The following is a 17,687-nucleotide window of genomic DNA, read 5'->3' on the forward strand; positions in this document are numbered from 1 at the left end:
CGCAAATTGCGAATTTTTCCGGCCCCTAGTGATTAGTTCTTTGAATATATAATTTAAACTTGTACTCTTTTAAATTCCTAATTTTATTTAAGTAATAACAATGGATGCTGTATTGACTTGCGTATTATACAAGCGGACGCTGATATTTAAGCGAGTCTTAGACAGCAGGTCCCTCAGTCCACCTCTTGTAATGGTGCACTGCAGATCTGATGGATTGACTTGTCTGCATATAAGTCCGATACATGAATATTCATGTGTATCCGAACTCAATGGTAGCAACGATGACATCGGTACAAATCCCAATGGTGGTGGGGTCAACGGCTGCAGAGGTCTTGGCGGAGGGTCTCGCATCTTCACCGGGGTCCCTGACCACGGAGGCGATGATGACGAAGCAGATCCCGATGACAACGATGAGGTCAGCTCCAGAGATCCCGATGATGGCTGTATCTACTGTCTCTTCACTCCAAGAGACTTCAATGTGTGCATTATCGAACGCAGAGGAGACTCCGATACCTGCAACTACACCGTATTTGACAAATAAAACATTTTGTGAGCAATTCCCAGCTTCTGCATCAGTCGTGTATACATCAGATTCTTTGGCGTCCAGTACAGATGATCTGACAATGTCGACTGGGAAATCTCCAGCTCATGCATCATACAGGACTTCGTCGCCTACAACAGCAGTGTACATTGAAAGTAAGATACTTTCCGAGCCGTGGGTGACTCAAGGTCTAACGATGAGACTTCTGTGTACGTACTGTGATAAGAGTTTTAAATACCGTCAACATGCAAGAAGACATGAAAATCATGTCTGTAGAAGAAACGCTAATCGTGTGACATTTCCGTGTGACCCGTGTGGTGTACATTTCACAAACAAAAGTAATTTGATTAGGCATTGTAAAAGCAAAGTTCATTTGCAAGTTGTACAGCGGGTAAGCGATGGTAATTGCGATGAATATCTGTATCAGTGCTGCTACTGTGGTAAACGATTTGAACGACTACGAAGTACACGCATCCATGAAAAGCATGGCTGCAGAAGAAATTTGAACGTGTAAAATTTCTGTGTGAGAAGTGCGGTGTACGGGTTACACGAAAATTATACTTGAAAAAAACATTATAAATTTTGTAAAGGAAGGTTTCTAGCATCAACATCTCTGGTCCTCTAAGGTGCTACACTCCTGAACTGATGTATCGTGATCTGTATGAATTATTTGTATTTTGTCACTGTACAAACGAAATATAATAATTTATTTTAATAAAAACGAATGTCACATGAACTGAGAAATGTATACGATATATATACAGTGTCAAATTTCTTTGTATATAAATGTAAACTTTTAAATAAATTATAGAATTAAAAATTTATTTAATTTATTTTTCTTAACCTACTTCATTCATCTTAATGTAATAAACTATATGTGACACGTAATTTTGGTCGGAGTTGTAATGCACGTTTTGACTTGTTTGTGTGTATTATTATTTTTACCAATAATGTTCAAGACAGTTTATTTTGCTAAAATTATTTTTGTCTGAGTATGTTATCTGCATTCTTAAGATTTTTTATGGGAGATGTTTTGGTAAAGTTTTGGTGTATCTAATACCGTAACGTTAGAGCGAATCTGATAGGAACTTGATTTATTATTTCTGAGAAATAATTTATTACTTCCCGAAATAAAACTAACAGACTTGTGGGAAATTTAAGGTCTTAAATCGTAACCTGTCATATATTGGTGTACACTACGGAGGTGATACTAAAAATTATATGATGTTATTCAATTGATCATACTTCGGAGTACTCTGGTGCACTGTATGGGCTGTATCAGTAAGATTCTGGATACTTGGAAAGCGGTTCTTCGTCCAAAGTTACTCACTCCTTCGTTGCTGATTACTAACATGAATTTTTACAACATGGAAAAAAGAATGTATACTGGCCGAGGTCTTGATTTGAAATATTTTGCTGCTTATAATTATCAGAGTATCGGCTTTCACAGTATGGCATGTAGTAATCGACTCCTCTCGTATATGTGCTACGAATTTATTTTTGTTGGTAATAAGTTATATATACGTAGGCTGATATACTGATAGTGTTATGAGCACATATCTGTAACTCGACACGATTGGAAAACATATTTTTTTGGAAATAATACGGATTTTTGTAAGTATTTATTATTTCTGCTTGTAAAAAACCAAATAACGTTAACCCTAATGGTGGTGCCAAGGCACGTGTGGCACCTACCGTGCGCACGCCTATGACTACTGACAGAAGAACTGACCTACTTTCCTAAAGAATTTTTGCTGGTGTATGCAGCCAATCAAATAAAGTGGGTATTCGAATACTTACCTGCCAACCTGAAAAATGATCCGGACATAGTGGATTGTCTGCCGTGCACCGAGTGTTACGCGAATTTCGGATATGCTACTTAATTAAAGGGATATAAAACTGTTACTTATAGTTCGGACGGATATGTTGTGTTCTCCGAACAGTGTAATGATGACCGTCATGTTGGTTATTTACATGGAGAGAAATCAGCAATAAAAATATTTGAAACTAAAATGTGTGATTCTTCAAAATGCCCTGTTTTTAATATTAATTCTTCAAGTAATGTACCTAATACAGAAACAAGTTCTACAGAAATTAATTGTTTTTAAACGATGAGTCATACAGACAGGATTTAGCCTGTCATGATTATGTAAAGGCCGTATGGTATGTGTAAAAACTGATCAGTACGAGTTTGGAAGCTTCAGCATGCAGACGTTTCATCCTGCTAATCCGTACGTCAGTGTGAAACAAGCTTTATCCCAGGTAAGCTATTCTTACTGGAATGGCGGTGATTTAAAATGCTATACGGAAACATGTGACGGACTATTTCATACTATAGTTTCCGATGACTTGAATTCGTACGAACTTTGTCAAAATATTGTTAGCTGTCAAATTTATGGACAATGCCCTGTTTATTACATGAGGGAAAAAACTGTACTGCCGAGTTCTATCGATCAAGTAATTGAGTTTGCTAAGAATCAAGAAAGACTACCTCTTCATTCGCCCGAGTGTGTTACTATAAAATTTTACAATCCTGCAACAAACTGTATTACTACGAGTGAAATTGGTATTCAAACCACGAAAAATCAAATTTCCAACGTGCGAAAAGTGTACCAGAAAGTAAAAAATCCTCGCAAGCCTGCTAAAAACAATTTTAAAACTACAAGTACTATCTTCGAACCAACGAGCAAGCATACTGTGGATGTTCAACGGATTGTACGCGGTGAAAAGCAAACGATTTTAAAAAGTATGTCGGAGATAATAAATGTAGAATAAATTTTTCATGTTATAGTTTTGTAATGTGCTCTTACTTTTAATAAATGTATTAAACTTACCTTATGTACTTTTTATTTATTTCCTTACATATCTATAATGGGTATTTAGCTGTATGTTCCTCGAAAGCAGCTTGACGCCACGAAGTCGCAGACCTGTTGTAACAAGTGCGCCATGACTGCAGCTCGAGTGCTTGGACTGCTGACGACTAACGGGTCTGTTGTCGCAGACCATTACTGCTACCTGAGTGCCTCATGGCGCCACAAAGTCGGGCGACTGATGGACCTGATGTGACATGCACGGCCAAGTCTATTGTCCGGTTCCCCTCGACACTGCGAGACAACATTCCTGAGTGATGAGTCACGATGCAGGCAGTGCCTCGCGACCTAATCTCTAATCACCTAGGTCATGAGTGGTTTTACCCGACTCGTGAGTTGTAGGATATCTGCTCCACACCTCTCACAGACCTGCCACGACCTGCACATGAGTCATGTTGGGTTTTTCCGAAGATGATGATGCTACTCCACATTCCTATCTTTCCATGTACTGCGTTCCTATTGGTGGATACAACAGAAATACTCTGTTCCTAATGGTTTTTCCAAGAACATGCAGGTGCGAGACTATAAAAGGGCAGGATTAGCTGTCGGAGCTTCAGTGTGTTTTTAGAGATTGAGTGAGTTAGTTCGTGTGTGAGTTTCGCTGCTACCACGATTCCTACCGCCAACGCTACATCATTTTTTGCATCTCCACTTCATCATTTTCTGAGGTATGCTACATGTTTCGTTAATATTTTTATGTTTCTCAGCTTTTTTTGCAGCTAGCTAGTTTTTTCTCTGTACACTTTATGTGTGGGTAACCAGGTTTTGTTAAGCTTAAACTTTAAACAGTACTTTACCTATTCTAGAATTTTTGGGTTGTGCATTAGAGTAGTTTTGAGGTTATGTAATCAATCATTTTTAGTTAACATTGAATACTTTTTCAGCTTTAACTTTTATCAGTACTTTAAATAATCTACCATTTTTAGGATTGTACATGAAGGAGCAGCTTTGAGGTTATGTTTGTAACTATTTTTATTTAGTAACATTGCTAACAGTTTCGGTTAGTAAGCTTGAGGGCTAGAGTTTTGAGGTTATGTTTGAAACTTTTTTATTTAGTAACATTGCTATCAGTTTAGGTTAGTTAGCTTGAGGGCTATAGTTTTGAGGTTATGCTTGTTTTCGTGTAACATATAGCTACACTGTATTCTTAATTATTCTGTTATAGTTCTCCGTAGGTCGAGCTTCCTTCGCGTGTTCCGTACGTCGAGATTGGACTACCGATTGCTGTGATGGCATCTACCGTGCAGAAATGTCGTTTCTGCCCTGCTACCTTCACGGCAGGCAACAACCGCTACCGTCACGAATGTCAGTGTGCTGACAATCAGCAACGTGGCTTCCAGCAGTGCCATCTGTGTGGCAAGATGGTTGCACGCAGCGACAAGATGCAGCAGCACCTGTCAACATGTGCTGGAGCTGTCGCCACAACATCAGGCATACGGTGCAGTTTCTGCTATAAGGCCTTCGAAAACTCCAGCCATGCCAGACGGCATGAGAAGTCGGCTTGCGGTCTGAACCCAACCACATAGCACATTCCTGCGCGAACTGTGCTAAGGAGTTCGCCAAAGCTGTCACTCTTCGCCACCACATTAAGGTGTGCAAGGGACCTGCTCCGCCTCTTACAAAGAAGCAGAGGATGGCAGCAGTTTTGCCAGCAGTACTGCTTAAACCATCGACCAGCCGAACAAAGGTGGTGACCGGCACGGGTTTAGCCAATACCCATGGCTTCATTACTGCTGAAGTAGGATTAAAGGGTAACTTGAAGACTTACGTTGCTGTAAATACATCAAGTACTGCCAAGGATATCTGTACTTACCTGGACTCCATCAAGAACAAAATAATAATCCAGCTCATGGAGGAGATTGAAGAGAACGGTCCTCTCAAATTCAATATCGTGCTCGAGTGCGACTATGAAAAACCAGTAGAAGCCAGTGAAGACAAGAGAACCTTCAAAACCATAAATGTTTGCCCTCTACGCAGTTCATGAGGTGGAGGAGGCAGTTACCGAGTCCATCTCTAAGATCTGCAAGGAGGAGGAAGATTACATGGGTAAGGGGTCCGGATGGACTTTGTCGGCCATTAAGCGACTACAGTTGAAAATCAACAAGCTCGATTCACTCCGTGCCAGCTCCTACATTGAACTGCCTACTTCCATCAAAGACAAATACGCAGTGATCAATCCGCAAAACCTCGAAGACCACATGTGCTTTAAGTGGGCGATTTTTGTGAAGTACGTGGAAGGTGAGCATCCTGAACGTGTCAAACAGCACTACCATGACTTGGAGGGGAAGTTCAACTTCAACAACATTGACTTCCCTACTCCAATCAAGCAAATACCATTGTTTGAAAAACAGAACCCCGAAGTCTCCATCAACATTTACAGTATCTACGAGAATCTGAATGTTGTTCCTGCACGAGTCGCTCCTGAAGAAAAAGAACATCATTTCGATCTTCTGCTCTTGGTCAATGACAATTAGTCCCATTTCGCCTACATCACTAATTTTTATGCTCTGGTTCGGTCCCAACTCACTACACACACTGAGGCTATTCATGTTTGCAAAAGATGCTTCAAGCATTACGATGATCAGGATAGGGTTAGCGGGCTCACTGGTCTCCAGTGTTTGGAAAAACACAGTGAGCTCTGCAAACAGCATGCTGCTGTAAGGATGGAAATGCCATCGCCTGATGAAAATGGCCAGCCTCCTGTTCTGCAGTTCAAAAACTTCCATCACAGTGATAAGATGCCCATCGTGGTATATTGCGACTTTGAAGATATTCTGGAGAAAATCCATACATGTCACCCGAATCCTGATGAGCCATACACGCTGCAGTATCAAAAGCATAAAGCATACAGCTACTGAATTTATGTGAAAGCAGAAAACTCCGTCATTCCTGCACACCTCACTTCTTCACTTCCTTCACAGCCTGAAGTGTATCGCGGTTGTGACGCAGAAGATAAATTCATATCCCGCATTGTGGAGATTGGACATGACGTACAGAAAATATTTTCTACGTCTGTTCCTATTACTCTGCTCACACATGCACAAAACACTTCTTTTCTGCAAGCAAAGTGTTGTTGCTACTGTGGGGGAAAGTTCGGAGGAACTGCAAAGAAAGTTCGTGTTCATAATCACTTCACCGGCGAATTTATTGGGCCTGCATGTAATGACTACAACCTTCTCAGGCGCAGACCAAAAAAGATGATTTAGTTCTTCCACAACCTGGCATACGATCAGAACTTAATTATCAGGAAGTTGGGGTATGATACTAAAGATATTTTCGTCATTCCTAATTCGGAAGAGAAGATGATAACTTTTTCCATGAAGTTGCATGATAAGTTCAGCATTCAGTTTGTCGATACGTTCCGTTTTATGAGTCGGGGTCTCGCTTTGCTCTCCGAGTTCTTGCCTGCAGACAAGTTTATAAGTACTGCTGAGTTTTTCGCTCCTGATGAGTTGGAGTTGGTAACCCGCAAGGGGGTCTTCCCCTACGACTTTGTGGATTATTTTGCTCGGCTGGATGATACGAGTCTTCCGCCTATCGATGAGTTCTTTAATATTCTGACTGATACTGGTATTTCCGAGGCGGATTACGCTCACGCACAAAATGTCTGGGACAAGTTTCAGTGTGCTACCTTAGGGGAGAATGCTGACTTGTACCTAAAGACGGATGTCCTGATTTTGGCGGACGTATTCGAGAATTTTCGCAGTCTTTGCTTGGAAACATATAGTTTAGATCCGTCTCACCACATTTCTTGTCCTGGTTTCGCTTTCGGCGCGATGCTTAGAACCACAGGTGTACAGCTAGAGCTACTCACAGATTATGATATGTACATGTTTGTGGAGGCTGGTATTCGTGGAGGTGTAGCGCAAAGCATTAAACGTCATTGTGTAGCCAATAACGCCTACGTACCAGAAACCCACGATGCTTCCAAGCCATCCATATGCCTAGAGTACATTGATGCAAACAACATGTACGGGTGGGCAATGTCTCTGCCGCTCCCCATTCGACATGTCCAATGGACAGACACATCAATTGATGTCATGTCTATTCCGGAAAATTCACCTACTGGCTACATAATTGAGTGTGATGTAGAGTACCCTCCCGAGCTCCACGAAAGTCACAAAGACCTGCCATTTCTTCCCATAAATCAATGTCCTCCCAGCTAAAAACACTGAAAGCTGATGACAACACTGGAAAATAAAGAGCACTACATCGTCCACTACAAAAACCTACAGCAAGCAGTATCTCATGGTCTAAAAATCATAAGAATCCATAAAGTTCTTCAGTTTGAACAGTCGGCATGGTTGGAGACCTATATTCGGCTGAACACCAACAAGCGCAAAGCAGCAGCCAACGAGTTCGAGAAGGAGTTCTTCATGCTCGCTGTGAACTCAACATTTGGTAAACTGATGGAAAACAAGAGGCGGAGGCTCAAAATGGAGTTGGTGTGCTCTGAGAAGAGATTTAAGAAGTTGGTGTGTCGTCCGTTCTTCAAGGACCGCACGATGTATGAGCCAAACTTGAGTCTTGTCCACCTGAACCATGAGACCACCATTTTCGACAAGCCGATCTATGCCGGACTCGCAGTACTTGATCTATCAAAAACGCTCATGTACGACTTCCACTATAATACTATGAAACCGAAATATCAGGAAAATATTCATCTGGCATATATGGATACAGACAGCTTTGTGTATGAGATTCAGACACAGGACTTCTACCATGATCTAAGAGCCGACCCTAAGATCATGTCTGAATTCAGCACCAGCTGCTACCCTCTTGACCACCCATGCTTCTCCCCCATCAACAAGAAAGTTGTTGGCAAATTCAAAGATGAATGTGGGGGAGAAGTAATGAGCGAGTTTGTCAGTCTGCGGGCCAAACTCTATGCATACAGGTTTGGTGACAAGGTCGAGAAGAAGAGGGCATCCAGCATTGTGTGGTCAAAAACCACATCACATTCGGTGATTACCTGGATGCCCTGCAGGACCACCGCACAAGGAGGGCAGGTGTTAGAGCCATACGGTCGAGAGAGCATGTGCTGTACAGCGAATACAGCAATAAGCTAGCCATAACATGGGAGGACGAAAACATTTAATCTGTGAAGACGGTATCCGCACGGTCCCTAACGGCTATATCGGAGGTGACGAATAATTTTTTTTTCTGTAAATAGTTTTGTTGTAAATAGTTTGGTAGTTTGGTTGTTGTTTCAATTCGTTTTATAGTTTCCATTTTTTATTTTATAGTTTTCATTTTGTTGTATAGTTTCCGTTTTTGGTGTATAATTTCTGTTTTTTGTTTTATAGTTTCCGTTTTTGCCGTATTGTTTCTTTTTTGTTGTATAGTTTCTGTTTTTGTTGTATAGTTTTTGCTGTACAGTTTATGTTTTTGCTTTACAAAATATGTTCTTAATTTAATAAATAACATTTTACCAACATATTACTTATTATTTTTTAATTTTTATAACCTATATCCCTCAGGGTACTGATTTATTAATGTCTTAGAGAATGGTAAAATGTAATTATACAAAGACATTAAAAATATCTGCTTTCATGCAGCTTTTTAAATACGAGTACACAAACATGAGAAGAGAATATTACTTGTGAGTTAGGACTCTGAAAAATTTCTGGTCCGCTAAGATGGGTTAATAATTTTTTTTTTAATTTATCATTACTTTAACTGTCGCATCCACAACGATAGTATTGATAACATATATTTTAGTTAAAACCTATAAATGATAAGACTTTAAGAAAAAATGGTGGTTACAACAGCAAAATGACTGTGGATTCTGTGGATTTTAGTCTATAAGGGTCATAATAATGTTGGTATGGGATAGAAACTTGGCCTTACATACACTGGCGTACTTTATAAACCTACACCTGATAATGACATCCATCAGATAAAATCATGATGGTGGTCTCCACTAAATAAGATGGCTGCCTCCGGCAGACAACCATGGTATATATTTTTTATTTTAATAATAAATTATTTTAAATAATGCTGTGTAACGAAAAATTTTAACAGGTATGAGTGGGGTGTTCGATGACGATGTCATTGTAACAGAGGAGCGGGGTGCTAGATGGTGTATTCATAATGAAGATGAGTGGGGTGTTCTTTGCGCAGGTTTTTTAAATTAAAATTTTATTAATTAATATATTATTTAATTTTTATTTTAAAATTTTGATTATTTAATTTTTTTATAAATGTTAAATTTTTTGTTCATTAAAATCGGATAATAAATAAAGATTTTCAAGATGGCAGACGAAACTCGAAATTGTGGAATGATCTAGAAAACAAAAAGGCAGGTAAAAACAAAATGGCCGACAGGGTCAAAGGTCAAGGTCAAATCCAAGATGGCCGCCGGAAGTGACGACATCCAAGATGGCCACCGCATATCCCCGGATCCTGACCCAGGATCCGGTGTCCCCATACATACTATATTTACCTACTCGCACCGAAGGAAGAGGGGAAATCACCGCGGCCATAAGCACCTCGAGCAACACGAACCAAGTCTAGAGGCAGACTTCGGATCCGATTTGTCGCTGAACTACATGCGCTGCAGTTCGCCTGTCGACCTCCTTGCGAAGAGATAGGAGGGCGACACGCCAGAGTACTTCGGTTCGCTGGTATTATGCATCGGGCTCTCGTGGGATGGCGACCTGGCGCCAAAACAACTAAGACAGCTGATCGACGAGTACCTTGATCACCCAGAAGAAGAATTTCACCACGAATTTGTAGTAGTACCTATACCCACTTCCCCAGGCTTCACCGAAGCACTTATATACGTAACAGAGTCTGGCTTCTTGAAAAAACTCTACGAGGTTGATGACTCCAGGTACAGCATGGGGAAACTCCTCGCGGCTGTCCGCATCCCGGTGGAGCCAGAAGACGCGTACATCTCTTGGGAAATGTACAGAACTGTGGTAGCTTGCGAAGAGAGAGTCCGGCTGAAGTGCAACCACAGCACTGCTCAGTCGACTCTCTCCAGCGAGACTACGCAGGCCAGCCAGTCCGCTCCAGAGCTGCAGGACTGCAGCACGTAGACGGACCAACCAGCAAGGCTCCGACACACCTCGTGTCAGACGCCCGCCCCAGCCAAGTGGAAACACTCTGACACCCAAACAGCTGTTCTCACGGCTGTGAAAGGTACCAGCACCGTTCCCAAGGACAACACTGCACCAAAACATCTGCAGACGCCCAGAGCCCGCCCAGTGACGCAGGCCACCCCTTCCAAGAAGAGGGAGGCGGCCACAACTGCGCGGGAACCTCGACTTCAGCCTGCTGAAGATCGACGCCAGCAGCCTCCGCAACTGAAGAGAGTACCCTGGCACTTTGTCGTCCTCCGGGGCGGCGGAGGGGCCGGGGTGCCGACTGAAGAAGTGGAGTCTGCACTGCGCGAGGCCGGCCACAAGCCGATCAAGTGCTGGCGCATCCGCAGCCGGGCAACAGGGCGCAGCTCCCCAGGGCCTGGGAACGCCGAGCTGCAGTCTATTCCGCGCGGCGCAGTGCTGCAGTTGGCAGAAATGCTAACTGCAGTTCTGAGCCGCTCAGGTACACAGCGAGCCAGCCGTGGGTCGAGAGGTCTCGTACCCTCCGCCGGCATAGCCCTTTCTCCCGTTAAAGGGAGGGGGTCAGCGGCCCACGGTCTTAGGAACCTCGCCAAACAGACAACACGTAGAAAATATAGTAAATTAGTCTAGCCATTGCCCACAAACAAAAAATTAAATCAATACGACAACAACAAAAAATAATAAAATCAAGACAACTTGAGCAGCTAAGGCCAACTGCTCAGCTTAACATAATATTCACCCCCCTTCCCCCTTTAAACTTAAACTTAAAGGGAGGGCTGTACAACACCACGAGTTTAAAGTAAAGTCACCACACGAAATTAAATTTAAATATTCAAGGCCAATTGCATTCACCACTGCTTCGCAGCATGTTTTAGAATACAATATCAAAAAAGCCAAAACAAAACTTTTATAGGTCAAACCAGGAGGTTATGGGTCGCAAATAGGCGACCTGGGACTCCTAACGGGCCTCGGGGTTCGATGCCAAGTCGCGACACTCGGGCCCCTAGGCCCACACTGGCGATGATGAAATCCCTGTTAGTCGGACGTCAGTCTGCTTGGGGTTGCTTCATTAAGAAATTATTCTGAGCCATCATCTTCTTCTTCATCATGATATTCATCATCATTCATTTAATAGTGATCTGAAAGTAAAACGTTCTCATGAACTCATGTTTGTATTAATATAGGATATGCGTGTACGTTAGTATTTATAGTATGTTATTTATATATCTATAGTAGGTTAATATTTTTAAACATTTGTATAGGTTACAAGTAGGCATTCATTTAAATATGTGGAAGAGTGGAATTTTGTACACATAGGGGTATATACGATTGTTTATGTGTATGCATGTTTGTGTATGTGTTGAGCATGAATTATTGAAGTATTACTTCCAAATGTCTTTGGAAAGAAATTAATTAGGCTAAACTGGGTTATCTGAAAAATGTATAGATGATAGGAAACAAATATTATATTTTGTATGTTGAAACGAGGGGTTGCAACAAAAACATTGGAGATAAAGTACCTAAGTTTATCAATTAGCAGAGTTTCTCACAGAAATATTTGTGACGACGAGACCTCCATGATTATAAAGGGCCTAGGAAACATTTGCTACTGCTTGGTGCTAATGAACTATATCATTTCGGAAACACTTATTGGTGTTGTATCCTCGGGATATAGCATAATGTACTTATCCGGTTCAAACACCGACGACAAAGTTTAAGTGACGTTAACACAAAAACTTCAAACAAATGCAAACCTTTTAAAGTTTTAAAGAATTCAGTCATACTTCCAACACAAAGAACACCTAACTTAAAATTTTAAATTTACACGTGGTACTTGGTTCTTCCCGCCGTATTTAATAACGCGGGTGTTCCATTATACAACCAATCAAAAATTCTTTTTAAAACTATTTTTTAATAGATGCAAAATTTTTAATTACATAATTTGGCAAAAATAATTTTGTCATAAGAACATGAAAGTTTGTATATGATGATAATACTGTTACGAACGTGAGCAAGGCCGGGACACGTGCAGGTGCAGAGCTGGCTGGCGACTGCCGCAACATGATATGCGCCGCGCGCGCCTGGAAGATAACAAGGATTGTCGCTTTCCCCCCTCCTCCCCACAACTCCCCGCACGGCGCCCTGCCTTTGACACGTAACTGAAACCTGACAGCTGTGGAGTTACGCGAGCCGCCGACACATATTTCGAGAGATTTCTGCCGTCGGGTCAGCGCGGAATGACGCGACTGGCTCGCAAGTTCTGGAAATTGCGGCTGAAAGATAAAACGTGGATGGCGGCCTCGAGGGAGGGAGTCGGAGTTCAGAGAGAGAGAGAGTTCAGGCGGGAGCCTTCCCGCAGCAGAGCTTCCGGAGCGATAGTGCCGCGGGTGCGGCAGAGTGGCGAAGTCCTTGGACGAAGATTCCAGGGCGAAGAGTTCAGTTCCGGGTGATAGTTTCGCGGGTGCGGCAGAGTCCCGAGCGAAGTTGCGAGCGAGGCGTCGAGCGGAACCTCGGCGAAGTGCGTCGGCGTCGGCGGAGTGCGGCGACGGAGTCCCGCGGCGGAGATCCACGAGGGGTGCTGCGGCGATCCACGCGGGGTGCTGCGGCGAGAGGTGTGCCAGAGGTGCGGCCCAGCGAGATGTGTGGAACGAGTGACTGGGGAATAGACATTTCTTTAAGTTTAATTAATTATTTGCCATTTTAGAAGATTATATGTCAGTGACATAAGTAGTGGCAATAAATAAAACTGTGTAGTGAAATAAAATCTTTAATTGGGCTATCCTTTACGAACCCGCGGTAAATCGTAAGATTTTTGGTGTCAGAAGTGGGATAGCCCTAATTTAAAGAATTTAGATTTAGTTTATATTGTGTTAAAATTTAATTAGATTTTAGAGATTGGAACAAGTGTTAGGAACTGTAGTTAGTTTTAAGTGTAGTAGTTGGGAAATTAGTGTGAGTGTTTAGTAGGGGTTTTGGTTAGATCGTAGAAGAAATTACAGTGTCGTCATAAGACATTAGTGTTAGGCTTGTAGTATATGTAAACAAGAAATATGGCTGCCGATGAGCTTAAAAATGTCCTGGCATTCTTGGCCGAACTGAAGAGTGGCCAGGAGAAAATTAAAATAGGCTGGACGAGATGAAGAGTGACAGGAAGAAATGAAATGAAGAGTAACAGGGAAGAAATGAAGAATAGCCAGGAGAAAATGGAACATAGGCTGGAAGAGATGAAGTGTGGCCAGGAATAAATGAAGAATAAAATTTATAACAGCCAGGAAGAAATGAAGAATAAAATTGATAACATTCAGGAAGAAATGAAGATTACAATTGATAACTTCCAGGAGAAAATGGAGAATAGGCTGGATGAGATGCAGAATAAAATTGATAACTGCCAAGAGGAGATGAAGAATGATCTGAAGACAGAGATAGAGGACACCAAGAAAAACCAAGAAGAGATGTGAAATGAAATAGTTGCTGTACAAGAAGAAATGAAAAAGAATATCAATGAAATCAGCATCCATTTGGAAGGCAAAGTGCAGTGTTTCGAGCAGCATCTTGCAGAACAAGAGCAACATGTAGCAGAACAAGAAGAACTAGTGGCGCAACATCTGACCCAACTCGAGCAAACCACAGAACAGCTCAAGCAGACCACCGAGCAACAAGTAGCAACTGTAACTGAAGAGTTCCATCAGATGATCAAGGAAGCTGCGTCGGCTACGAAAAGAAGCGGTTATTCTGGAGATGTGAAGGTGGAAGGCGCAACATGTCTCCCAAAATTCAAGCCACCCACCTTTGATGGCCAATCGTCATGGGCTGTCTACAGGCGACAGTTTGAGGCAGCTGCTGAAGTAAATGGGTGAGACGATGAAGAAAAGGCTACAGCACTCGTCTTAGCCCTGCGAGGATCTCCACTAGAGCTGCTGCAGACCATACCAGTTACAGATCAGAAAGAATATAGGGTATTATTAGAAGCCCTTGAGTTAAGGTATGGCGACCGACACATGGGCGAGGTGTACAGAACAGCCCTGAAGACACGTCAACAGAGATCTTCGGAAACCCTCCAAGAGTTCGAAGCCGACATCGAGCGACTCGTGGACCTCGCCTACCCAGAAGCACCAAAAGAGTTCCGCCAGCAGCTAGCCACTAGTGCTTTTATAGTTGGGCTAAGAGATGTGGAGGTTCAGCAAACTCTTCGGTTTGCCCACCACAAAAAAACATTCGCGATGCTCTTGTTCATGCCCTGGAAATCAAAGCTGCCTGCATTACCTCAAGAAACATGAGTATGAGAGCGAGACAGGCCGTGATAGAACTTTACCACCAAGCGAATTGCCGCTCAGATACTAACGAAGAGATTATACTTGGAACACTAAGGAAGCTGTTGAATGGATCGCAGTTTCGGAAAACAAGAGGAAGACAGGGGTGCTTCGTCTGCAAAGAACTAGGACACATCCGGCGCGAGTGTCCGAATCGTGGTAAGAAGCCCAAGGGAGAAGTACATCGCTGTAAAACAACGATTGAACAGGAGAAGAGTCTACCGGACCGACGAAGACAAGGTCGTCCACGATGTTACGCGTGTCGAGAAAGAGGGCACGTCCAACGTGACTGTCCGAATCGTGTGAAGAAACTGAAGGAGGAAGGACATCGATGTGACAGGGGGATTAAGGAGGGTGGTAACTTACTGGTTAAAGGAACGGGAAGTCGCCTACGGTGTTTTGCTTCTGCGTGCCGACAAGGGTATTCTCATGGGAGGTGCCCAGAATGGGAACTTGTTCAGCGGGGTTGCCTGATGGAAAAGAAAGCACCACAGCAGCAGGTGCGGAAGTGACCCATAGTCACCGCAAAGCTGGCATATGGACCCGAAAAGTCGGAGGATGGCCGCGATGTTACATCTGTCAGGAAGTGGGCCATATTCAATACACCTGCCCGCTGCGTAGGATAGCTTCGCCGCATGGCTCACAAGAGCCGCAGTGTTACCTGTTCGGGACGAACAGGTTTAAGGAGGGGGCAATGTTACGAACGTGAGCAAGACCGGGACGCGTGCAGGTGCAGAGCTGGCTGGCGACTGCCGCAACATGATATGCGCCGCGCGCGCCTGGAAGATAACAAGGATTGTCGCTTTCCCCCCTCCTCCCCACAACTCCCCGCACGGCGCCCTGCCTTTGACACGTAACTGAAACCTGACAGCTGTGGAGTTACGCGAGCCGCCGACACATATTTCGAGAGATTTCTGCCGTCGGGTCAGCGCGGAATGACGCAACTGGCTCGCAAGTTCTGGAAATTGCGGCTGATAGATAAAACGTGGACAGCGGCCTCGAGGGAGTGAGTCGGAGTTCAGAGAGAGAGAGAGTTCAGGCGGGAGCCTTCCCGCGCAGAGCTTCTGGGGCGATAGTGCCGCGGGTGCGGCAGAGTGGCGAAGTCCTTGGACGAAGATTCCAGGGCGAAGAGTTCAGTTCCGGGTGATAGTTTCGCGGGTGCGGCAGAGTCCCGAGCGAAGTTGCGAGCGAGGCGTCGAGCGGAACCTCGGCGAAGTGCGTCGGCGTCGGCGGAGTGCGGCGACGGAGTCCCGCGGCGGAGATCCACGAGGGGTGCTGCGGCGATCCACGCGGGGTGCTGCGGCGAGAGGTGTGCCAGAGGTGCGGCCCAGCGAGATGTGTGGAACGAGTGACTGGGGAATAGACATTTCTTTAAGTTTAATTAATTATTTGCCATTTTAGAAGATTATATGTCAGTGACATAAGTAGTGGCAATAAATAAAACTGTGTAGTGAAATAAAATCTTTAATTGGGCTATCCTTTACGAACCCGCGGTAAATCGTAAGATTTTTGGTGTCAGAAGTGGGATAGCCCTAATTTAAAGAATTTAGATTTAGTTTATATTGTGTTAAAATTTAATTAGATTTTAGAGATTGGAACAAGTGTTAGGAACTGTAGTTAGTTTTAAGTGTAGTAGTTGGGAAATTAGTGTGAGTGTTTAGTAGGGGTTTTGGTTAGATCGTAGAAGAAATTACAGTGTCGTCATAAGACATTAGTGTTAGGCTTGTAGTATATGTAAACAAGAAATATGGCTGCCGATGAGCTTAAAAATGTCCTGGCATTCTTGGCCGAACTGAAGAGTGGCCAGGAGAAAATTAAAATAGGCTGGACGAGATGAAGAGTGACAGGAAGAAATGAAATGAAGAGTAACAGGGAAGAAATGAAGAATAGCCAGGAGAAAATGGAACATAGGCTGGAAGAGATGAAGTGTGGCCAGGAATAAATGAAGAATAAAATTTATAACAGCCAGGAAGAAATGAAGAATAAAATTGATAACATTCAGGAAGAAATGAAGATTACAATTGATAACTTCCAGGAGAAAATGGAGAATAGGCTGGATGAGATGCAGAATAAAATTGATAACTGCCAAGAGGAGATGAAGAATGATCTGAAGACAGAGATAGAGGACACCAAGAAAAACCAAGAAGAGATGTGAAATGAAATAGTTGCTGTACAAGAAGAAATGAAAAAGAATATCAATGAAATCAGCATCCATTTGGAAGGCAAAGTGCAGTGTTTCGAGCAGCATCTTGCAGAACAAGAGCAACATGTAGCAGAACAAGAAGAACTAGTGGCGCAACATCTGACCCAACTCGAGCAAACCACAGAACAGCTCAAGCAGACCACCGAGCAACAAGTAGCAACTGTAACTGAAGAGTTCCATCAGATGATCAAGGAAGCTGCGTCGGCTACGAAAAGAAGCGGTTATTCTGGAGATGTGAAGGTGGAAGGCGCAACATGTCTCCCAAAATTCAAGCCACCCACCTTTGATGGCCAATCGTCATGGGCTGTCTACAGGCGACAGTTTGAGGCAGCTGCTGAAGTAAATGGGTGAGACGATGAAGAAAAGGCTACAGCACTCGTCTTAGCCCTGCGAGGATCTCCACTAGAGCTGCTGCAGACCATACCAGTTACAGATCAGAAAGAATATAGGGTATTATTAGAAGCCCTTGAGTTAAGGTATGGCGACCGACACATGGGCGAGGTGTACAGAACAGCCCTGAAGACACGTCAACAGAGATCTTCGGAAACCCTCCAAGAGTTCGAAGCCGACATCGAGCGACTCGTGGACCTCGCCTACCCAGAAGCACCAAAAGAGTTCCGCCAGCAGCTAGCCACTAGTGCTTTTATAGTTGGGCTAAGAGATGTGGAGGTTCAGCAAACTCTTCGGTTTGCC

At 43.4% G+C, this 17,687-nt stretch overlaps 1 long non-coding RNA gene across 1 annotated transcript; it reads left to right on the plus strand.

Moving 5' to 3' along the window:
- The first annotated feature begins 2,076 nt into the window (after positions 1 to 2,076).
- LOC134527158 (uncharacterized) lies at positions 2,077 to 16,645 on the plus strand. Its single transcript, XR_010074105.1, has 2 exons — positions 2,077 to 4,079; positions 4,577 to 16,645. It is a non-coding gene; the product is annotated as an uncharacterized LOC134527158 (long non-coding RNA).
- The last annotated feature ends 1,042 nt before the right edge of the window (positions 16,646 to 17,687 follow it).

Source organism: Bacillus rossius, chromosome 1 (assembly GCF_032445375.1).
Source record: "Bacillus rossius redtenbacheri isolate Brsri chromosome 1, Brsri_v3, whole genome shotgun sequence".
In the NCBI taxonomy this organism is placed as follows: domain Eukaryota; kingdom Metazoa; phylum Arthropoda; class Insecta; order Phasmatodea; family Bacillidae; genus Bacillus; species Bacillus rossius.